The sequence below is a fragment of the Bombina bombina genome, chromosome 4 (genome assembly GCF_027579735.1).
Source record: "Bombina bombina isolate aBomBom1 chromosome 4, aBomBom1.pri, whole genome shotgun sequence".
Lineage (NCBI taxonomy): Eukaryota > Metazoa > Chordata > Amphibia > Anura > Bombinatoridae > Bombina > Bombina bombina.
Window position 1 is genome coordinate 346,027,474 of NC_069502.1, and position 24,415 is coordinate 346,051,888.

Sequence of the window (24,415 nt, forward strand, 5' to 3'; positions counted from 1 at the left end):
CCAATACCAAAGCAAAAGTACACGGATGACGGGAGGGATAGGCAGGCTCTTTATACAGAAGGAACCACTGCCTGAAGAACCTTTCTCCCAAAAATAGCCTCCGAGGAAGCAAAAGTGTCAAATTTGTAAAATTTGGAAAAAGTATGAAGCGAAGACCAAGTTGCAGCCTTGCAAATCTGTTCAACAGAGGCCTCATTCTTAAAGGCCCAAGTGGAAGCCACAGCTCTAGTGGAATGAGCTGTAATTCTTTCAGGAGGCTGCTGTCCAGCAGTCTCATAGGCTAAACGAATTATGCTACGAAGCCAAAAAGAGAGAGAGGTAGCAGAAGCTTTTGACCTCTCCTCTGACCAAAGTAAACGACAAACAGGGAAGACGTTTGTCGAAAATCTTTAGTTGCCTGTAAATAAAATTTAAGGGCACGAACTACATCCAGATTGTGCAAAAGACGTTCCTTCCTCGAAGAAGGATTTGGGCACAAGGATGGAACAACAATCTCCTGATTGATATTCCTGTTAGTGACTACCTTAGGTAAGAACCCAGGCTTAGTACGCAGAACTACCTTATCCGAGTGAAAAATCAAATAAGGAGAATCACAATGTAAGGCTTATAACTCAGAGACTCTTCGAGCCGAGGAAATAGCCATTAAAAATAGAACTTTCCAAGATAACAACTTTATATCAATGGAATGAAGGGGTTCAAACGGAACACCTTGTAAAACGTTAAGAACAAGGTTTAAACTCCATGGTGGAGCCACAGCTTTAAACACAGGTTTAATCCTGGCCAAAGCCTGACAAAAAGCCTGAACGTCTGGAACTTCTGACAGACGCTTGTGTAACAGAATGGACAGAGCTGAGATCTGTCCCTTTAAGGAACTAGCGGATAACCCCTTTTCTAAACCTTCTTGTAGAAAAGACAATATCCTAGGAATCCTAACCTTACTCCAAGAGTAACCTTTGGATTCGCACCAATATAGGTATTTACGCCATATTTTATGGTAAATCTTTCTGGTGACAGGCTTCCTAGCCTGTATTAAGGTATCAATAACTGACTCAGAAAAACCACGCTTTGATAAGATCAAGCGTTCAATTTCCAAGCAGTCAGCTTCAGAGAAGTTAGATTTTGATGTTTGAAAGGACCCTGAATCAGAAGGTCCTGTTTCAGAGGTAACGACCAAGGTGGACAGAATGACATGTCCACCAGATCTGTATACCAAGTCCTGCGTGGCCATGCAGGCGCTATTAGAATCACTGATGCTTTCTCCTGTTTGATTCTGGCAATCAATCGAGGAAGCATCGGGAAAGGTGGAAACACATAAGCCATCCTGAAGGTCCATGGTGCTGTCAAGGCATCTATCAGGACCGCTCCCGGATCCCTGGATCTGGACCCGTAGCGCGGAAGCTTGGCGTTCTGTCGAGACGCCATGAGATCTATCTCTGGTTTGCCCCAACGTGGAAGTATTTGGGCAAAGACCTCTGGATGAAGTTCCCACTCCCCCGGATGAAAAGTCTGACGACTTAAGAAATCCGCCTCCCAGTTCTCCACTCCCGGGATGTGGATTGCAGACAGGTGGCAAGAGTGAGACTCTGCCCAGCGAATTATCTTCGATACTTCCATCATTGCTAGGGAGCTTCTTGTCCCTCCCTGATGGTTGATATAAGCTACAGTCGTGATGTTGTCCGACTGGAACCTGATGAACCCCCGAGTTGCTAACTGGGGCCAAGCCAGAAGAGCATTGAGGACTGCTCTCAATTCCAGAATGTTTATTGGAAGAAGACTCTCCTCCTGATTCCATAGTCCCTGAGCCTTCAGAGAATTCCAGACAGCGCCCCAACCTAGTAGGCTGGCGTCTGTTGTTACAATTGACCAGTCTGGCCTGCTGAATGGCATTCCCCTGGACAGATGTGGCCGATAAAGCCACCATAGAAGAGAATTTCTGGTCTCTTGAATGGAATGAAGGACACGGCATGCATTTTGAAGTTTTGTTAACCTGTCCTCTGTCAGGTAAATCTTCATTTCTACAGAATCTATCAGAGTCCCCAGGAAGGGAACTCTTGTGAGTGGAAAGAGAGAACTTTTCTCTTCGTTCACTTTCCATCCATGCGACCTTAGAAATGCCAGTACTATCTCTGTATGAGATTTGGCAGTTTGAAAGCTTGAAGCTTGTATCAGTATGTCGTCTAAGTACGGAGCTACTGAAATTCCTTGCGGTCTTAGTACCGCCAGAAGAGTGCCCAGAACCTTTGTGAAGATTCTTGGAGCCGTAGCCAGTCCGAATGGAAGAGCTACAAACTGGTAATGCCTGTCTAAAAAGGCAAACCTTAGATACCGGTAATGACTTCTGTGAATCGGTATGTGAAGGTAAGCATCCTTTAAATCCACTGTGGTCAAGTACTGACCCTCTTGGATCATGGGCAAAATTGTTCGAATAGTTTCCTTCTTGAACGATGGAACTCTTAGGAATTTGTTTAGGATCTTTAAATCCAAGATTGGCCTGAAGGTTCCCTCTTTTTGGGAACTACAAACAGATTTGAGTAAAACCCTTGTCCTTGTTCCAACCGCGGAACTGGATGGATCACTCCCATTAATAAAAGATCTTGTACGCAGCGTAGAAACGCTTCCTTCTTTGTTAGGTTTGTTGACAACCTTGACAGATGAAATCTCCCTCTTGGGGGAGAGGATTTGAAGTCCAGAAGGTATCCCTGAGATATGATCTCTAACGCCCAGGGATCCTGAACATCTCTTGCCCAAGCCTGGGCGAAGAGGGAAAGTCTGCCCCCCACTAGATCCGGTCCCGGATCGGGGGCCCTCAATTCATGCTGTCTTAGGGGCAGCAGCAGGTTTTCTGGCCTGTTTGCCCCTGTTCCAGGACTGGTTAGGTTTCCAGCCTTGTCTGTAGCGAGCAACAGCTCCTTCCTGTTTTGGTGCAGAGGAAGTTGATGCTGCTTCTGCTTTGAAATTACGAAAGGAACGAAAATTGGACTGTCTAGCCTTGGCTTTGGCCTTGTCCTGAGGCAGGGCATGACCTTTACCTCCTGTAATGTCATCAATAATCTCTTTCAAGCCGGGCCCGAATAAGGTCTGCCCTTTGAAAGGAATATTAAGCAATTTAGATTTAGACGTAACATCAGCTGACCAGGATTTTAGCCACAGAGCTCTGCGTGCCTGAATGGCGAATCCTGAATTTTTAGCCGCAAGTTTAGTTAAATGTACTACGGCATCTGAAATAAATGAATTAGCTAACTTAAGGAATTTAAGTTTGTGTGTGATGTCATCTAGTGTGGATGATTGAAGTGTCTCTTCCAGAGACTCAAACCAAAATGCTGCTGCAGCCGTGACAGGCGCAATACATGCAAGAGGTTGCAATATAAACCCTTGTTGAACAAACATTTTCTTAAGGTAACCCTCTAATTTTTTATCCATTGGATCTGAAAAAGCACAGCTATCCTCCACTGGGATAGTGGTACGCTTAGCTAAAGTAGAAACTGCTCCCTCCACCTTAGGGACCATTTGCCATAAGTCCCGTGTGGCGGCGTCTATTGGAAACATTTTTCTGAATATAGGAGGGGGTGAGAAAGGCACACCGGGTCTATCCCACTCCTTAGTAACAATGTCAGTAAGTCTCTTAGGTATAGGAAAAACGTCAGTACCGCAAAATATTTATCCAACCTACACATTTTTTCTGGGATTGCAACTGTGTTACAATCATTCAGAGCCGCTAATACCTCCCCTAGTAACACACGGAGGTTCTCAAGCTTAAATTTAAAATTTGAAATGTCTGAGTCCAGTTTATTTGGATCAGAACCGTCACCCACAGAATGAAGCTCTCCGTCTTCACGTTCTGCAAACTGTGACGCAGTATCAGACATGGCCCTTGCATTATCAGCGCACTCTGTTCTCATCCCAGAGTGATCACGTTTACCTCTTAGTTCTGGTAGTTTAGCCAAAACTTCAGTCATAACAGTAGCCATATCTTGTAATGTGATTTGTAATGGCCGCCCAGATGCACTCGGCGCTACAATATCACGCACCTCCTGAGCGGGAGATGCAGGTACTGACACGTGAGGCGAGTTAGTCGGCATAACTCTCCCCTCGTTGTTTGGTGAAATATGTTCAATTTGTACAGATTGACTATTTTTTAAAGTAGCATCAATACATTTAGTACATAAATTTCTATTGGGCTCCACTTTGGCATTAACACATATAGCACAGAGATATTCCTCTGAATCAGACATGTTTAACACACTAGCAAATAAACAGCAACTTGGAAATACTTTTCAAAGTAATTTACAAATAATATGAAAACGAACTGTGCCTTTAAGAAGCACAGAAAATATTATAACAGATAAAATAATTAAGTTATAGCATCAATCTTTGTCAGAATATACAGTTTTAGCAAAGGATTGTTCCCCTCAGCAAATAACTAACCCAGGCAGCAGAAAAAAATACACAAATAAACGTTTTTTATATCACAGTCAATACAATCAGCACAGCTCTGCTGTGAATGATTACTTCCCTCAAAAAAGACTCTTGAGATCCCTGAACTCAGTAGAGATGAACCGGATCATGCAGGAAGAAAATGAACCTCTGACTGAGTTTTTCTGATGCATAGTGAAAGCACCAAAATGGCCCCTCCCCCACACACATAACAGTGAGAGGGATCAGTGAACTGCTCTAATTTAAATCAAAACTATTGCCAAGTGGAAAAAAAGTGCCCAAAACATTTTTTCACCCAGTACCTCAGAGAAAAAAACGTTTTTACATGCCAGCAAAAAAACGTTTTACCTCAATAATTAATTGTCATTTAAAACCTATTGCAAGTCCCTGCAAAATAGGTTAAGTCTATGTATACAGTTTAAAAGCCAGAGAAGTACCATTTCCCAGAAAACTGAAGTGTAAAATATACATACATGACAGCCTGATATCAGCTACATCTACTGCATTCAAGGCTGAGTTTACATTATAACGGTATGGCAGGATTTTCTCATCAATTCCATGTCAGAAAATAATAAACTGCTACATACCTCTTTGCAGATTAATCTGCCTGCTGTCCCCTGATCTGAAGTTTACCTCTCCTCAGATGGCCGAGAAACAGCAATATGATCTTAACTACTCCGGCTAAAATCATAGAAAAACTCAGGTAGATTCTTCTTCAAATTCTACCAGAGAAGGAATAACACACTCCGGTGCTATTATAAAATAACAAACTTTTGATTGAAGATATAAAAACTAAATATATCACCATAGTCCTCTCACACATCCTATCTAGTCGTTGGGTGCAAGAGAATGACTGGAGGTGACGTAGAGGGGAGGAGCTATATAGCAACTCTGCTGGGTGAATCCTCTTGCACTTCCTGTAGGGGAGCAGTTAATATCCCACAAGTAATGATGACCCGTGGACTGATCACACTTAACAGAAGAAATAAAATTTTTATTTTAATATATTTTACATGACAAATGTGAAGAGCTGTCACTTTAAATATAACGATGAAAGACTTCTGAGAACAAATTTAGCAATAGGCTAGGCAATCAGCCAACAAATATTCCTACACCTCAGTCTGACCGAGGTATATAAATATTTCTCTTGCGTGATCAAAAAGGAATTGATCAAGTAACAAACGGCACAGCTCTCCTGACGATCGTGTGCTGATGACTCAAAAAGAAGTCACTCCATTAGCTGACAGAACAAGTCAGAAACAAAAGCATAGAAGCTGGTCACGTGACCCCGCCAAGGAGAAACTGCGTTGCAACACTCAGCGCACGTTTCTAAGTAAACAGACTAAGATTGTTAAAGTCTGCAACCTATCGGCTTAAAAAACAAAGCTAAAAAAACAATCTGTTATTTTTAACCAGCATTTGCCATTTGTACAGAAAAAGAGCTTTAACCTGCTGCAATACCTTCTAACACTCAAAGTGTCTGAGGTTCCTTCACGCCACCACATCTGTAATGGCAGAAGACCGTAAGCCCCATTCCTAAAGGGCAAAATGGAGGACACAAAAGGCATTGTACAGCTCCCACTTTGCTATTTGTACAATAACAGGAACAAAGTAAAAACATTCATTAGTCTAGCAGGACATATAAACAGCTGAACTGGTTATAGCAAGTAACGTGTTGTGCCTCACTATCTAAGCACATTAGTCACACAGAGTATAAAGTGAGAATCTCCACAACGTATAGCGCCCCTGCTATAACTTGTAAGAGACAAAACTGCTTCCAAAAAAACTATCAGCAGAGCAGTTAAAGGGACAGTCTACCATCGAATTGTTATCATTTTAAAAGATAGATAATCCCTTTATTACCCATTCCCCAGTTTTGCATAACAACTTATATTAATATACTTTTTACCTCTGTGATTACCTTGTATCTAGGAACCTACTTCCAGCCCCCTGATCACATGACTGACTGTTTATTATCTATTGTCTTAAATTTAGCATTGTTTTGTGCTAGATCTTAAATAACTCCCTGTGCCTGAACACAGTGTTATCTATATGGCCCACGTGTACTTTCTGTCTTTGTGTTGAAAAGAGATTTAAAAAGCATGTGATAAGAGGCATCCCTCAAAGGCTTAGAAATTAGCATATGAGCCTAACTATGTTTAGTTTAAACTAAGAATACCAAGAGAAAAAAGCAAATTTGATGATAAAAGTAAATTGGAAAGTTGAATAAAATTAAAAGTCCTATCTGAATAATGAAAGTTTAATACTAGACTGCCCCTTTAAGACATAAGTACAAAGTGTGACTAACAAGAAGCTTGCCCCTAATAAGAGTATACTTAAAATCCCAATAAAAGTAAAAAACCCTCGTCTTGAGTCTAGTCACATCTAAGTGCCTGCTCCCAGCCTGCCAGTATCCTAATAAGTCCCATATAATGCTGCAGCTCAACTTTAATAAGTGCAGTGTCTCCCTACCTAGAAGGCAAAGGCACTTACTGTACCCGCATTCTGGCCTTCCGGCAGGACAGCTTACACGGTATGAAAGAACACATACTCCTCACAGAAACCTGTAGAACAAAACGGTAAACCTACTCTGGCTCTCTATACCATGGGCAGCAAATATGTTAAGAAAACGCAGTGAGGTCCACCTCACAAGTGCATAACTGCTTTAAAAGCCACCACTACCCAACTGAAAAGATTAACATGGACTACGGCTAGACTCAAAAAATATAAAATTATACTTACCAGATAATTTCCTTTCCATCTGTATAAGGAAAGTCCACGGCTTCATTCCTTACTTGTGGGAATACAGGAACCTGGCCACTAGGAGGCGGCAAAGACAAATACCTCCCCAACTCCCCTCATCCTCCAGTCAGTCTGCCGAGGGAACAAGGAACAGTAGGAGAAATATCAGGGTATAAAAAGGTGCCAGAAGAACAAAACTAAATTTAGATCCGCACAACAGAGAAAACGGGCGGGGGCCATGGACTCTCATACAGATGGAAAGGAAATGATCTGGTAAGCATAATTTATGTTTTCCATCTTAATATGAGGAGAGTCCACGGCTTCATTCCTTACTTGTGGGACACATATACCCAAGCTCTAGTGGACACTGAATGAAAATGGGAGGGTAAAAGAGGCGGACCCTATTCTGAGGGCAGCACAGCTTGCAAATCCTTCTCCCAAAAGAAGCCACAGTTTTAGTTGAATGAGCCGTAATCCTGTGAGGAGGCTCATGTCCCGCTGTTTCATATACTAAGCGGATAATGCTCCTCAACCAAAGAGATAGGGAAGTGAAAGAAGCCTTCTACCCTCTTCGCTTCCCAGAATAGACAACAAACAAGAAGATAGAATTTCAAAGCTCGAACCACATCCAAATTATTTAGTAATCGTTCCTTCGAAGGAGGAGGATTAGGACACAAGGAAGGAAGGAACCCCGATCTCCTGATTGATTTTGCAATCAGACAACTTTAGGGAGTAAACTCAACCCAGTGCAAATAACAGCCTTATCAGCATGAAAAACATTTTATGCTTACCTGATAAATTTAATTTTCTTGTGATGTATCGAGTCCATGGATTCATCCTTACTTGTGGGATATTCTCCTCCCCTACAGGAAGTGGCAAAGAGAGCATCCACAGCAGAGCTGCCTATATAGCTCCCCCCTTAGCATCACCCCCCAGTCATTCGACCGAAGGCTAGGAAGAAAACGGAGAAACCATAGGGTGCAGTGGTGACTAAAAGTTTAAAAATAAAAATATATATGCCTGTCTTTAAAAAACAGGGCGGGCCGTGGACTTCACAAGAGAAAACATAATTTATGCTTACCTGATAAATTCCTTTCTTCTGTTGTGTGATCAGTCCACGGGTCATCATTACTTCTGGGATATAACTCCTCCCCAACAGGAAATGCAAGAGGATTCACCCAGCAGAGCTGCATATAGCTCCTCCCCTCTACGTCAGTCCCAGTCATTCGACCAAGAATCAACGAGAAAGGAGTAACCAAGGGTGAAGTGGTGACTGGAGTATAATTTAAAAGATATTTACCTGCCTTAAAACAGGGCGGGCCGTGGACTGATCACACAACAGAAGAAAGGAATTTATCAGGTAAGCATAAATTATGTTTTCTTCTGTTATGTGTGATCAGTCCACGGGTCATCATTACTTCTGGGATACCAATACCAAAGCAAAAGTACACGGATGACGGGAGGGATAGGCAGGCTCGTTATATAGAAGGAACCACTGCCTGAAGAACCTTTCTCCCAAAAATAGCCTCCGAAGAAGCAAAAGTGTCAAATTTGTAAAATTTGGAAAAAGTATGAAGCGAAGACCAAGTTGCAGCCTTGCAAATCTGTTCAACAGAGGCCTCATTCTTAAAGGCCCAAGTGGAAGCCACAGCTCTAGTGGAGTGAGCTGTAATTCTTTCAGGAGGCTGCTGACCAGCAGTCTCATAGGCTAAACGTATTATGCTACGAAGCCAAAAAGAGAGAGAGGTAGCAGAAGCTTTTTGACCTCTCCTCTGTCCAGAATAAACGACAAACAGGGAAGAAGTTTGGCGAAAATCTTTAGTTGCCTGCAAGTAGAACTTGAGGGCACGAACTACATCCAGATTGTGTAGAAGACGTTCCTTCTTTGAAGAAGGATTTGGACACAAGGATGGAACAACAATCTCTTGATTGATATTCCTGTTAGTGACCACCTTAGGTAAGAACCCAGGTTTAGTACGCAGAACTACCTTGTCTGAGTGAAAAATCAGATAAGGAGAATCACAATGTAAGGCTGATAACTCAGAGACTCTTCGAGCCGAGGAAATAGCCATTAAAAACAGAACTTTCCAAGATAACAATTTTATATCAATGGAATGAAGGGGTTCAAATGGAACACCCTGTAAAACGTTAAGAACTAAGTTTAAACTCCATGGCGGAGCAACAGCTTTAAACACAGGCTTGATCCTAGCTAAAGCCTGACAAAAAGCCTGGACGTCTGGATTTTCTGAGAGACGCCTGTGTAACAAGATGGACAGAGCTGAAATCTGTCCCTTTAATGAACTAGCTGATAAACCCTTTTCTAATCCTTCTTGTAGAAAAGACAATATCCTAGAGATCCTAACCTTACTCCAGGAGTAATGTTTGGATTCGCACCAGTATAGGTATTTACGCCATATTTTATGGTAAATCTTTCTGGTAACAGGCTTCCTAGCCTGTATCAGGGTATCAATAACCGACTCAGAAAAACCACGTTTTGATAAAATCAAACGTTCAATTTCCAAGCAGTCAGCTTCAGAGAAGTTAGATTTTGATGTTTGAATGGACCCTGTATCAGAAGGTCCTGTCTTAGAGGTAGAGACCAAGGCGGACAGGATGACATGTCCACTAGATCTGCATACCAAGTCCTGCGTGGCCATGCAGGCGCTATTAGAATCACTGATGCTCTCTCCTGCTTGATTTTGGCAATCAATCGAGGAAGCAGCGGAAAGGGTGGAAACACATAAGCCATCCCGAAGTTCCAAGGTGCTGTCAAAGCATCTATCAGAACCGCTCCCGGATCCCTGGATCTGGACCCGTAGCGAGGAAGTTTGGCGTTCTGGCGAGACGCCATGAGATCTATCTCTGGTTTGCCCCAACGTCGAAGTATTTGGGCAAAGACCTCCGGATGAAGTTCCCACTCCCCCGGATGAAAAGTCTGGCGACTCAAGAAATCCGCCTCCCAGTTCTCCACTCCCGGGATGTGGATTGCTGACAGGTGGCAAGAGTGAGACTCTGCCCAGCGAATTATCTTTGATACTTCCACCATTGCTAGGGAGCTTCTTGTCCCTCCCTGATGGTTGATGTAAGCTACAGTCGTGATGTTGTCCGACTGAAACCTGATGAACCCCCGAGTTGTTAATTGGGGCCAAGCTAGAAGGGCATTGAGAACTGCCCTCAATTCCAGAATGTTTATTGGAAGGAGACTCTCCTCCTGATTCCATAGTCCCTGAGCCTTCAGAGAATTCCAGACAGCGCCCCAACCTAGTAGGCTGGCGTCTGTTGTTACAATTGTCCAGTCTGGCCTGCTGAATGGCATCCCCCTGGACAGGTGTGGCCGATGAAGCCACCATAGAAGAGAATTTCTGGTCTCTTGATTCAGATTCAGAGTAGGGGACAAATCTGAGTAATCCCCATTCCACTGACTTAGCATGCATAATTGCAGAGGTCTGAGGTGTAGGCGTGCAAAAGGTACTATGTCCATTGCCGCTACCATTAAGCCGATCACCTCCATGCATTGAGCTACTGACGGGTGTTGAATGGAATGAAGGACACGGCATGCATTTTGAAGCTTTGTTAACCTGTCCTCTGTCAGGTAAATCTTCATTTCTACAGAATCTATAAGAGTCCCCAAGAATGGAACTCTTGTGAGAGGAAAAAGAGAACTCTTCTTTTCGTTCACTTTCCATCCATGCGACCTTAGAAATGCCAGAACCAACTCTGTATGAGACTTGGCAGTTTGAAAGCTTGAAGCTTGTATTAGAATGTCGTCTAGGTATGGAGCTACCGAAATCCCTCGCGGTCTTAGTACCGCCAGAAGGGCACCCAGAACCTTTGTGAAGATTCTTGGAGCCGTAGCCAATCCGAATGGAAGAGCTACAAACTGGTAGTGCCTGTCTAAGAAGGCAAACCTTAGATACCGGTGATGATCTTTGTGGATCGGTATGTGAAGGTAAGCATCCTTTAAATCCACTGTGGTCATGTACTGACCCTCTTGGATCATGGGTAAGATTGTCCGAATAGTTTCCATTTTGAACGATGGAACTCTTAGGAATTTGTTTAGAATCTTTAAATCTAAGATTGGCCTGAAAGTTCCCTCTTTTTTTGGGAACTACAAACAGGTTTGAGTAGAACCCTTGTCCTTGTTCCGACCGCGGAACCGGATGGATCACTCCCATTATTAACAGATCTTGTACGCAGCGTAGAAACGCTTCTTTCTTTATCTGGTTTGTTGACAACCTTGACAGATGAAATCTCCCTCTTGGGGGAGATAATTTGAAGTCTAGAAGGTATCCCTGAGATATGATCTCTAGTGCCCAGGGATCCTGAACATCTCTTGCCCAGGCCTGGGCGAAGAGAGAGAGTCTGCCCCCTACTAGATCCGGTCCCGGATCGGGGGCTCTCGGTTCATGCTGTCTTTGGGGCAGCAGCAGGTTTCCTGGCCTGCTTGCTCTTGTTCCAGGACTGGTTAGGCTTCCAGCCTTGCCTGTAACGAGCAACAGCTCCTTCCTGTTTTGGTGCAGTGGAGGTTGATGCTGCTCCTGTTTTAAAGTTCCGAAAGGGACGAAAATTAGACTGTCTAGCCTTAGCTTTGGCTTTGTCTTGAGGTAGGGCGTGGCCCTTACCTCCTGTAATGTCAGCGATAATCTCTTTCAAACCGGGCCCAAATAAAGACTGCCCCTTGAAAGGTATATTAAGTAATTTGGACTTAGAAGTAACATCAGCTGACCAGGATTTTAGCCACAGCGCCCTACGTGCCTGTATGGCGAATCCTGAGTTCTTAGCCGTAAGTTTGGTTAAATGTACTACGGCCTCCGAAATGAAGGAATTAGCTAGTTTAAGGACTCTAAGTCTGTCCGTAATGTCGTCTAGCGTAGATGAACTAAGGTTCTCTTCAAGCGACTCAATCCAAAATGCTGCCGCAGCCGTAATCGGCGCGATACATGCAAGGGGTTGTAATATAAAACCTTGTTGAACAAACATTTTCTTAAGGTAACCCTCTAATTTTTTATCCATTGGATCTGAGAAAGCACAGCTATCCTCCACCGGGATAGTGGTACGCTTAGCTAAAGTAGAAACTGCTCCCTCCACCTTGGGGACCGTTTGCCATAAGTCCCGAGTGGTGGCGTCTATTGGAAACATCTTTCTAAATATTGGAGGGGGTGAGAACGGCACACCGGGTCTATCCCACTCCTTAGTAACAATTTCAGTTAGTCTCTTAGGTATAGGAAAAACGTCAGTACTCGCCGGTACCGCAAAGTATTTATCCAACCTACACAGTTTCTCTGGTATTGCAACGGTGTTACAATCGTTGAGAGCTGCTAAGACCTCCCCTAGTAATACACGGAGGTTCTCCAATTTAAATTTAAAATTTGAAATATCTGAGTCCAATCTGTTTGGATCAGAACCGTCACCCACAGAATGAAGCTCTCCGTCCTCATGCTCTGCGAGCTGTGACGCAGTATCAGACATGGCCCTAGCATTGTCAGCGCACTCTGTTCTCACCCCAGAGTGATCACGCTTGCCTCTTAGTTCTGGTAATTTAGACAAAACTTCAGTCATAACAGTAGCCATATCTTGTAATGTTATCTGTAATGGCCGCCCAGATGTACTAGGCGCCAAAATATCACGCACCTCCCGGGCGGGAGATGCAGGTACTGCCGCGTGAGGCGAGTTAGTCGGCATAACTCTCCCCTCGCTGTTTGGTGAAATTTGTTCACATTGTACAGATTGACTTTTATTTAAAGTAGCATCAATACAGTTAGTACATAAATTTCTATTGGGCTCCACCTTGGCATTGGAACAAATGACACAGATATCTTCCTCTGAGTCAGACATGTTTAACACACTAGCAAAAAACTTACAACTTGGTTATAATCTTTTTTAGCAAAAAACGTACTGTGCCTCAAAGAGGTACTAACGATTAAATGACAGTTGAAATAGTGAACTGAAAAACAGTTATAACATCAAACTTTAAAACAACAAAACTTTTAGCAAAGGTTTGTTCCCATTAGTAAAATAACAATAATTAAATTTGACATAAAAAATACAAAGCAACGTTTTTATTCACAGTCACTATAAGAATTCTCACAGCTCTGCTGAGAGAATTTACCTCCCTTCAAAGAAGTTTGAAGACCCCTGAGATCTATCAGAGATGAACCGGATCATGCAGGAAAAATAAAAGTAACTGACTGGTATTTTTTGATGCGTAGCAAAGAGCGCCAAAAACGGCCCCTCCCTCTCCCACACAGCAGTGAAGAGAAACGAAACTGTCACAATTAAAGCAAAAAAACTGCCAAGTGGAAAATAATGCCCAAATATTTATTCACACAGTACCTCAGCAATGTAAACGATTCTACATTCCAGCAAAAACGTTTAACATGATAAATAGTTATTAAAAAGGATTAGTGACCTTTAACAGAGTAGTTCCGGTGAAATACCATCCCCAGAATACTGAAGTGTATACATACATGTCATTTTAACGGTATGGCAGGATTTTCTCATCAATTCCATTCAGAAAATAAAAACTGCTACATACCTCAATGCAGATTCATCTGCCCGCTGTCCCCTGATCTGAAGCCTTTACCTCCCTCAGATGGCCGAGAACAGCAATATGATCTTAACTACTCCGGTTAAAATCATAGTAAAAAACTCTGACAGATTCTTCCTCAAACTCTGCCAGAGAAGTAATAACACGCTCCGGTGCTATTTTAAAATAACAAACTTTTGATTGAAGTCATAAAAACTAAGTATAATCACCATAGTCCTCTCACACATCCTATCTAGTCGTTGGGTGCAAGAGAATGACTGGGACTGACGTAGAGGGGAGGAGCTATATGCAGCTCTGCTGGGTGAATCCTCTTGCATTTCCTGTTGGGGAGGAGTTATATCCCAGAAGTAATGATGACCCGTGGACTGATCACACATAACAGAAGAAATAAATTTATCAGGTAAGCATAAATTATGTTTTCTCTTGTAAGATGTATCGAGTCCACGGATTCATCCTTACTTGTGGGATACCAATACCAAAGCTTTAGGACACGGATGAAGGGAGGGACAAGACAGGGAACTTAAACGGAAGGCACCACTGCTTGTAGAACCTTTCTCCCAAAAATAGCCTCCGAAGAAGCAAAAGTATTGAATTTGGAAAATTTGGAGAGAGTATGAAGCGAAGACCAAGTCGCCGCCTTACAAATCTGTTCAACAAAAGCCTCATTTTTAAAAGCCCATGTGGAAGCCACAGCTCTAGTAGAATGTGCAGTAATCCTTTCAGGAGGCTGCAGTCCAGCAGTCTCATAAGCTAAACGGATGATGCTTTTCAGCCAAAAGGAAAGAGGTAGCCGTAGCACTTTGACCTCTCCGCTTACCAGAATAAGCAACAAACAAAGATGTTTGACGGAAATCTTTAGTTGCTTGTAAGTAGAATTTTAAAGCACAAACCACATCAAGATTGTGTAACAGACGTTCCTTCTTAGATCAGTGTTTTTCAACCAGTGTGCCGTGGCACACTAGTGTGCCGTGAGAGATCCTCAGGTGTGCCACGGCAGACTAACAACAGTGTTACATTTTTTAAACTTTGCTTGTTTTTTACTCCCAGTGCAGGGGTAGTTTGTAGGAGGCATGGCATAACGGCACAATACATACAGTATGTGTGTGTTTGTGTGTATGTGTATATATATATGCTGTATTAGGCTACAATGCGTGATATTTTTTAAATTTTGGGATGGTGGTGTGCCACAGGATTTTTTAATGTAAAAAAGTGTGCCACGGCAAAAAAAAGGTTAAAAATCACTGTCTTAGATGAAGGATTAGGACACAAAGAAGGAACCACAATCTCTTGATTGATATTCTTATTAGAAACAACCTTAGGAAGAAACCCAGGTTTGGTACGTAAAACCACCTTATCTGCAAGGAAAACAAGGTAAGGGGAATCACATTGTAAAGCAGATTGCTCAGAAACTCTTCGAGCGGAAGAGATAGCTACTAAAAACAAAACTTTCCAAGATCAAAGCTTAATATCTATGGAATGCATAGGTTCAAACGGAACCCCTTGAAGAACATTAAGAACTAAGTTTAGGCTCCATGGTGGAGCAACAGGTTTAAAATACAGGCTTGATTCTGACCAAAGCCTGACTAAATGCTTGAACGTCTGGGACAACTGCCAGACATTTGTGAAGTAGAATAGACAAAGCAGATATTTGACCTTTAAGAGAACTAGCAGATAATCCCTTCTCCAAACCTTCTTGGAGAAAAGACAGTATTCTAGGAATCCTAATTTTACTCCATGAGTAACCCTTGGATTCACACCAATAAAGATATTTGCGCCAAATCTTATGATAAATCTTCCTGGTGACAGGTTTTCTAGCCTGAATCAGGGTATCAATGACCGATTCAGAGAAACCACGCTTTGATAAAATCATGCGTTCAATCTCCAAGCAGTCAGACGCAGAGAAATTAGATTTGGATGCGTGAACGGGCCTTGAATTAGAAGGTCCCGTCTCATTGGCAGAGTCCACAGTGGAACCGAGGACATGTCCACTAGGTCTGCATACCAAGTCCTGCGTGGCCACGCAGGAGCTATCAGAATTACCGTAGCTCTCTCCTGCTTGATTCTGGCAACCAGACGTGGAAGGAGAGGAAACGGTGGAAATACATAAGCCAGATTGAAGGACCAAGGCACTGCTAGAGCATCTATCAGTACCGCCTTGGGATCCCGGGACCTGGACCCGTAATGAGGAAGTTTGGCATTCTGACGAGACACCATCAGATCCAATTCTGGTGTGCCCCATAGCTGAATCAGCTGGGCGAATACCTCCGGATGGAGTTCCCACTCCCCCGGATGAAGAGTCTGACGACTTAGAAAATCCGCCTCCCAGTTCTCTACTCCTGGGATGTGGATTGCTGAGAAATGGCAAGAGTGATCCTCTGCCCACCAAATTATTTTTGTTACCTCCATCATCGCTAGAGAACTCCTTGTTCCTCCCTGATGATTGATATAAGCTAGTCGTGATGTTGTCCGACTGAAACCTGATGAATTTGGCCGCAGCAAGCTGAGGCCACGCCTGAAGCGCATTGAAAATCGCTCTCAGTTCTAAAATGTTTATCGGGAGGAGAGCTTCCTCCCGAGACCATAAGCCCTGTGTTTTCAGGGAGTTCCAGACTGCACCCCAGTCTAACAGGCTGGCATCTGTCTTTACAATGAGCCACTCTGGACTGCGGAAGCACATTCCCTGAGACAGGTGGTCCTGAGACAACCACCAGAGAAGAGAATCTCTGGTCTCCTGGTCCAGATGCAGTTGAGGAGATAAGTCTGCATAATCCCCATTCCACTGTTTGAGCATGCATAGTTGCAGTGGTCTGAGGTGTAGATGAGCAAAAGGAACTATGTCCATTGCCGCTACCATGAGTCCGATTACCTCCATACACTGAGCCACTGATGGCCGAGGAATGGAATGAAGAGCTCGGCAAGTGGATAAGAGTTTTAACTTTCTGACCTCCGTCAGAAATATTTTCATCTCTACCGAGTCTATCAGAGTCCCTAGGAAGGAATCTCTTGTAAGAGGGAAGAGAGAACTCCTTTTTATGTTCACCTTCCACCCGTGAGATGTCAGAAAAGCCAACACAATGTCTGTATGAGACTTGGCTAGCTGGAAAGTCAACGCCTGAATTAAGATGTCGTCTAGATAAGGCGCCACTGCAATGCCCCGTGGTCGTAGAACCGCCAGAAAGGACCCTAGCACTTTTGTGAAAATTCTGGGAGCCGTGGCCAACCCGAAGGGAAGGGCCACAAACTGGTAATGCCTGTCCAGAAAGGCGAATCTGAGGAATTGATGATGATCTCTGTGAATAGGGATGTGTAGATACGCATCCTTTAAGTCCACGGTAGTCATATATTGACCCTCCTGGATCAGAGGTAGAATAGTCCGAATAGTCTCCATCTTGAATGATGGTACTCTGAGGAACTTGTTTAGAATTTTGAGATCCAAGATTGGTCTTAAAGTTCCCTCTTTCTTGGGAACCACAAACAGGTTTGAATAAAACCCTAACCCCTGTTCCTCCTTTGGGACTGGGCGAATCACCCCCATGGTATGTAGGTCTTCTACACAGCGTAAGAACGCCTCTCTCTTTGCCTGGTTTACAATCGAGAAATGTGTTCCGAAAGGAACGAAAATTATTTTGTTTGGCACTCATCTTATTTGATCTATCCTGAGGGAGGGCATGACCCTTCCCCTCCAGTGATGTCTGAAATAATCTCCTTCAGTTCAGGCCCGAATAGGGTCTTACCTTTGAAAGGAATGTTCAAAAGTTTAGATTTAGATGACACATCATCAGACCAGGACTTAAGCCATAATGCCCTGCGTGCTAAAATGGCAAAACCTGAATTCTTTGCCGCTAATTTAGCCAGTTGAAATTCGGCATCTGTAATAAAAGAATTAGCCAACTTAAGTGCCTTAATTCTGTCCATAATTTCCTCTAATGGAGTCTCCATTTGAAGAGCCTCTTCTAGAGCCTCAAACCAGAAAGCAGCTGCAGTCGTTACAGGAACAATGCACGCAATAGGTTGGAGAGAAAAACCTTGATGAACAAAACTATTCTTCAGGAGACCCTCTAATTTTTTATCCATAGGATCTTTGAAAGCACAACTGTCCTCGATAGGTATAGTTGTACGCTTAGACAGAGTAGAAATAGCTCCCTCCACCTTAGGAACTGTCCGCCATGAGTCCCTTATGGTATCAGATATGGGAAACATTTTCTTAAAAACAGGAGGGGGAGTGAACGGAATACCTGGTCTATCCCACTCCTTAGCAATAATATTCACAATCCTCTTAGGGACTGGAAAAACAGTGTAAACAGGAACCTCTAAGTATCTATCCATTTTACACAATTTCTCTGGGACCACAATAGGGTCACAATCTTCTAGAGTTGCTAATACCTCCCTAAGCAATAAGCCGAGGTGTTCAAGCTTAAATTTAAAGGCCGTCATATCAGAATCTGTCTGAGGGAGAAATTTCTGATTCAGGAAAGACGCTTCCTTAGATAACAAATCCCTCGCTCCTTCAGAGCATTGTGAGGGTATATCAGAAACGGCTACTAAAGGGTTGTATTCATAACTGTGGCCATGTCTTGTAAAGTAAATGAATGTGACGCACTAGAGGTACTTGGTGTCACTTGTGCAGGCGTTACTGGTTGTGACACTTGGAGAGCTAGATGGCGAACCCTCATTTACTTCTGATATTTTTAAGTGCTAATATATGTTCTTTACAATTTATAGACATATCCGTACATTTGGGACACATTCTAAGAGGGGGTTCCACAATGGCATCCAAACATATTGAACAAGGATTTTCCTTGGTATCAGACATGTTAAACAGGCTAGTAATGTAACAAGCAAGCTTGGAAAACACTGTAATCAAAGTAAAAAACACTTAGAAATAAAACAGTACTGTGCCTTTAAGAGAAAAAAAGCTGCACAAGTTCTGCAAAACAGTGTAAAAAAGCAGTAAACTTAACGAAATTTTTACAGTATTATCTTACAGCCTTAGGAACTTTGCACAACTATGCAAATAAACAATTAACCCCTTAATGGCAAAACCGGATTGAAAAAACGTCAAAACCGGTAAAAAAGACTTTCAGCACCTTGCCACAGCTCTGCTGTGGCGCCTACCTGCCCTTCAGAACGATTAGTGGGGAAAAAAAACCTCCTTTACAGCCCTCAAACGCAGGAGCAGTTGGATGACTCTTAAGGAAAAGAAACTGCACAACTGAGGCGTGAAAATAGGCCCCTCCCATCTCATTCAATGTTTTGAGGCCTATTAGAAAAACACCTGAGTGTCTCCTAATTAACCATGTGGGTTTAAAAAACCCTAACAAAAGCCACAAAGACCCCTTCAGTCCCTTCAAAAAACGTAATTGCATCATTCACTTGAAAACGTTTTTTTTTTTTTTTTTTTTAACAGTGTCACCAGTAACAAATGAGCCCTTCAAGCAAGCTGTATTTCAGACACTTGGATAGGAATTTCAGCTAACCCTTTCCCCATGGGGATATTGCCAGCCCTTTCTAGAATAAACACAGTCTGTCTAGAAAAACAGACTGAACATACCTCATATGCAGCTTAGCATGCAAACCGTTCCCCCAACTGAAGTTTTCCTGTACTATTCAGCCCTTGTGAGAACAGCAGTGGATCTTAGTTACAAAGTGCTAAGATCATAAACCTCCTTGCAGAAATCTTCATCTCTTTTTCTGCCAGAGTAAATAGTACACACCGGCACCATTTAAAATAACAAACTTTTGCTTGAGAAATAAAAAACTAAAATTTTTGTCACCACACTCTCTCTGCACTTCCTAGTTACTTAGAGTAGGCAATGAGAATGACTGGGGGGTGGAGCTAATGGGGGAGCTATATAGGTAGCTCTGCTGTGGGTGCTCTTTGCCACTTCCTGTAGGGGAGGAGAATATCCCACAAGTAAGGATGAATCAGTGGACTCGATACATCTTACAAGAGAAAACTAGGTAAGGATGCACACATTGCAAGGCAGCCATCTGAGACTCTGCGTGCTGGAGCAATAGTCAATAGAAAAAGAACCTTCCAAGACAGTAACTTAATGTCAACCGAATGCATGGGCTTAAACGGAGCCTTCTGCAAAACCTTAAGAACCAAATTTAATCTCCAAGGAGGAGCGGAATGTCTAAACACAGGCCTGGTTCTAGACAGAGCCTTAACAAAAGACTGAATATCAGAAAGCTCAGCGAGCCTCTTGTGTAATAACACTGATAGAGCCGAAATCTGTCCCTTTAAGGAACTAGCAGCAAACCGTCTTGGAGAAAGGAAAGAATCCTGGATACCCTGACCTTATGCCAGGGGAATCCACATCCTCCACACCTTATGATAGATGGGACGGGTGACCGGCTTTCTAGCTTGAATAAGAGTATCAATCACTCTCAGAAAAAACCTCTTGGCTAGAACTAAGCGTGCAATCTCCACATAGTCTGCCTCAGAGAATCTAGATTTTGATGAAGAAAAGGACCCTGTACCAGCAGATCCCTGCAACAAGTTAACCTCCATGGAGGAGATGAGGACATCCCCACCAGGTCCGCAAACCACATCCTTCACAGCTACAATGCAGAAATTAGAATAGTCTAAGCCTGCTCCTGCTTGATGCGGGCCACTACCAGAGGTAGAAGTGGCAACGGTGGAAAAATGTAAACTAGGTTAAACCCCCAGGGCACCGCTAAGGCATCTATCAGCTCTACCTGGGGATCCCTGGACCGTGACCCGTACCTGGGTAGCTTGGTATTGAGTATGGATGCCATGAGATCCATCTCCGGCGTCCCCCATCTGATGCAAATCTCTGCAAACACCTCGGGATAGAAAGACCATACCCCCGGATGAAACTATTGTCTGCTGAGAAAGTCCGCTTCCCAGTTGTCCACACCAGGAATGTGGATCACTGACAGCAAGCCGTTGTGGGCCTCCACCCATTCCAGAATCCGAGATACTTCCCTCATGGCTAGGAGGCTTCTCGTTCCTCCTTGATGGTTGATTTAAGCCACCGATGTAATATTTTCAGATTAGTATCTGATAAACTAGGACAAATCCAGAAGAGGCCAAGCCTTCAGAGCGTTTAAGATCGCTCGAAGTTCCAGAATGTTGATCGGGAGAAGAGATGCCTCTCGAGTCCACCAGCCCTGTGCCTTCCTGGCACCCCAAACAGCTCACCATCGTGATAGACTTGCGTACGTAGTCACCATCTCCCAGGATGGTCTCAAGAATGATGTCCCCTGGGACAGGCGATCTGGACAGAGCCAAAAAAAAAGAAAAAAAAAAAAAAAAAAAAAGAAAAAAAAAAAAAAAAAAAAAAAAAAAAAGAAAGATTCTCTTGATCGGTTATCCAGAGAAATCTGTTGGGATAGATCCGCAAGATTGCCGTTCCATTGCCTCAGCATGCAAGACAGCAGAGGTCTGAGATGGAACCTGGCAAATGGAATGATATCTATGCTGGACACCATGAGCCCAATCACCTCCATACACCGGGCCACAGATGGCCTTAAAGGGACACTGAACCCAAATTTTTTCTTTCGTGATTGAGAGAGCATGCAATTTTAAGCAACTTTTTAATTTACTTGTATTATCAAATTTTCTTCATTCTCTTGGTATCTATTTGAAATGCAAGAAAGTTTAGATGCCGGCCCATTTTTGGTGGATTAGTGGATAAATTCATCCACCAATAAAAAAAAAGTGTTGTCTAGAGTACTGAACCAAAAAAAAAAAAAAGCTTAGATGCCTTTATTTCAAATAAAGATAGCAAGAGAATGAAGACAGATGGATAATAGGAGTATTGGTGTTCTGCCAGCCGGCAGGCTGGAGCTTGAACCAGAATGTTCCCAAATAAGGCGCTACTGAAATACCTCTAGCCCCCAGAACCTTCGTAAAGACTCTTAGAGCAGTAGCCAAGGAACAGCTACAAACTGGAAGTGCTGATCCAGAAAAGCAAATCTTAAGAATTTGAAGTGATCCTTGTGTATTGGCACATGAAGGTAAGCATCCTTCAAGTCTATCGTGGTCATGAACTGTCCCTCTTGAACTAAGGGCAGAATAGACCTCATTGTCTCCATCTTGAACGATGGCCCCGACAAACTTGTTTAAGCACTTTAGGTCTAGAATCGGGCGAAACTTAACCACCTTCTTTGGGATCACAAAAAAGGTTTGAGTAGTATCCCAGACCTCTCGCTCTGCTAGGGGTACTGGTACAACGACTCCTAGGGAGGAGAGAATCCCCACGCACCCCAGAAAGGCGTCTCGTTTTTCTGGCCTTGAAGACAGGTTTGATTAGAGAAATCTGCCCCTGGATGGATGAGATTTGAAACCTATCCTGTAACCCTGGGCAATGACCTCTATAACCCAAGGGTTTTGCATGTCTCCCAACCAAGCTTCCACAAAGATAATCTGCCCCAAACACTATCCAGTGACTGATCGGGGGCCGTCCCTTCATGTCAATTTGTCTAGGCGGGCTTCTTGTTCTGCTTGAATTTGTTCCAAGTTCCCTTGGACTGATCAGGTTTTGCAGAAGGCTGCTGGCATTGGGACTTATCCAACCAAAAGGGATCAAAATTAGGACCCTGTCCTTTAGTTTTATTCTTCTTATCCTGTGGTAAAAAGGCACCCTTGCCCCCAGTGACAGTGGATATGAAGGAGTCCAGTCCTGGACCGAAAAGAACCTTCCCCTTAAATGGAAGGGAAAATAACCTAGGATTTTGAAGTCATGTCAGCAGACCAAGACTTCAACCATAGAGCCCTACAGGCCAGAACAGAAAAGCCTGATGTCTTGGCATTCAAACTGATAATCTGCATCACAAATAAACGAATTAGCTACCCTCAAGGCCTTAATTCTTTCCTAGATTTCATCAAGGGGAGTTTCCACCTCGATTATCTCAGACAGAGAATCACACCAATAGGTAGCGGCTCCAGCCACCACAGCAACCACCGCTGCAGGCTGAAATACAAATCCTGTGTGCTGAAACATCTTTAAGAGTTTCTAGCTTCTTATCCATGGGCTCCTTAAACGACGAACTATCCTCAAGCAGGATAGTGGTGCACTTAGCAAACCTGGAGATAGCTCCATCCACCTTCGGGACAGACCCCCATAACTCAAATTGGGAGTCAGGTACTGGGAACAATTTCTTAAAAGAAGGGGGAAAAAGAGGACCCAAGTCTTTCCCATTCTTTTTTAAATGATCTTTGCCATCTTTACGGGAACTGGGAAAATTTGTGGCACCACCCTGTCCTCAAACATTATCAAGCTTAGGAATAGAAGGTTCTGGAACCTCTAACGTAGCCAACACTTCCTTTGCTCTATCCTAAATCTAAAGGACTGGTTCCTCCACAGCCGGAGGCCTAGAGGCAGCCGATTCCGACCAAGAAAGAGCCTACTCTGCATTATCAGAGGCATCTTCATCAGCAGATAATCTAGATAGTCAGATAAATCCAACAAGTAGATGACCCCTGGGAAGGATAGCAGTATTTAACCTTTCGCTTGTGCTTAGCAGGGCGAGGTAAAGCACTGAAGGCCTCAGAAACTTTCTGGTAGTAAAAGTCTGATAGTAACAGGGCCCCTCCTGAAGGAGGATTAGTAGTGCAATGGAGAGCTGCATGTGTAATAGGAGATGATTGCAGTCAACGCACCTCGCGGGACGGAGACATAACATCTTGATCTTTTTAGATATTACTTTATCAAGGCATGTGGAACATAATTAAGGAGGTAGGTATACCGTAGCCTCACAAAAAAAAAAAAAAAACAGGTATTAGATTTGGTTAAAGAGGGAGTACCCTGTAATGCATCTTAGTCCTCCATAGCTTGCGCTATTACGATGGACTACAGAAAAAATAAATGGCACCATTATACCCCCAATGGTCGGGGCACTCTCCACCTCCTATGACCAAGGCCCCACAGAGAAACCGCTTCGTCTCCTGTAAACCGCACGGTCAGGTAAGAGGAAGTTAATGAGGCCACATGGAGTGCCATGCAGGACTGCCCCTGCTGCAGGAAGAAAAGCACGCCAAACTGAAAGGCTGCGCAGTTATCCAAAATGAAAGTAAAAACCTGAATGTTCTCACATCTGCCAGAGCCTCATCTCACACATGTCGCAGGATAAAACATAATAAAGCAAATCATGTATAAATCCCCCCTGTTCAATAATCCCCTTCCGGAGATATTAACCCTTGATTCCATACAGATAAAAGGAGTCACACTGTGACCCTGTCTTCTTACGTTATCATATGAGGTAAAATGAAACTATCTTACCGGAACCATCGCCGTGGAACAGATACACAGCCTCTCAAGTTTGACAGTCTTGTAGCATCGCACCTGACATGGACTTGAGTGATAGAAGCAGGCAGTGAAACTTGTCAACACTGAATGCTTAGAAGTTAATACGAGTCTGGATGATTTCGCAGAAAGACTCTCCCTGCATCTCCAGACCCTAACAATCGTCAATGCTCTCACTGAGGCTGACAAGACTACTTAAAACTCCAGTACCATAGCATAGAGTACTACCCTCCATAAGAGACTACTCCGAATCTTCCGACACTTCTCTGCCATCCTCCTGTGAGGAAAGGCAAAGAATGACTGGGGGATGAGAGGAGTTGGTGAGGTATTTAAGCCTTTGGCTGGGGTATCTTTGCCTCCTCCTGGTGGCCAGGTTCTGTAATCCCACAAGGAATGACGCCGCGGACTCTCCTCATTA

At 43.4% G+C, this 24,415-nt stretch overlaps 1 protein-coding gene across 1 annotated transcript in view; it reads right to left on the reverse strand.

Annotated features, from left to right (window-relative positions):
* KPNA4 (karyopherin subunit alpha 4) overlaps window positions 1–24,415 on the reverse strand; it is a 182,840-nt gene that overhangs the window by 24,625 nt on the left and 133,800 nt on the right. The gene's annotated exons all lie outside the window — the stretch shown is intronic.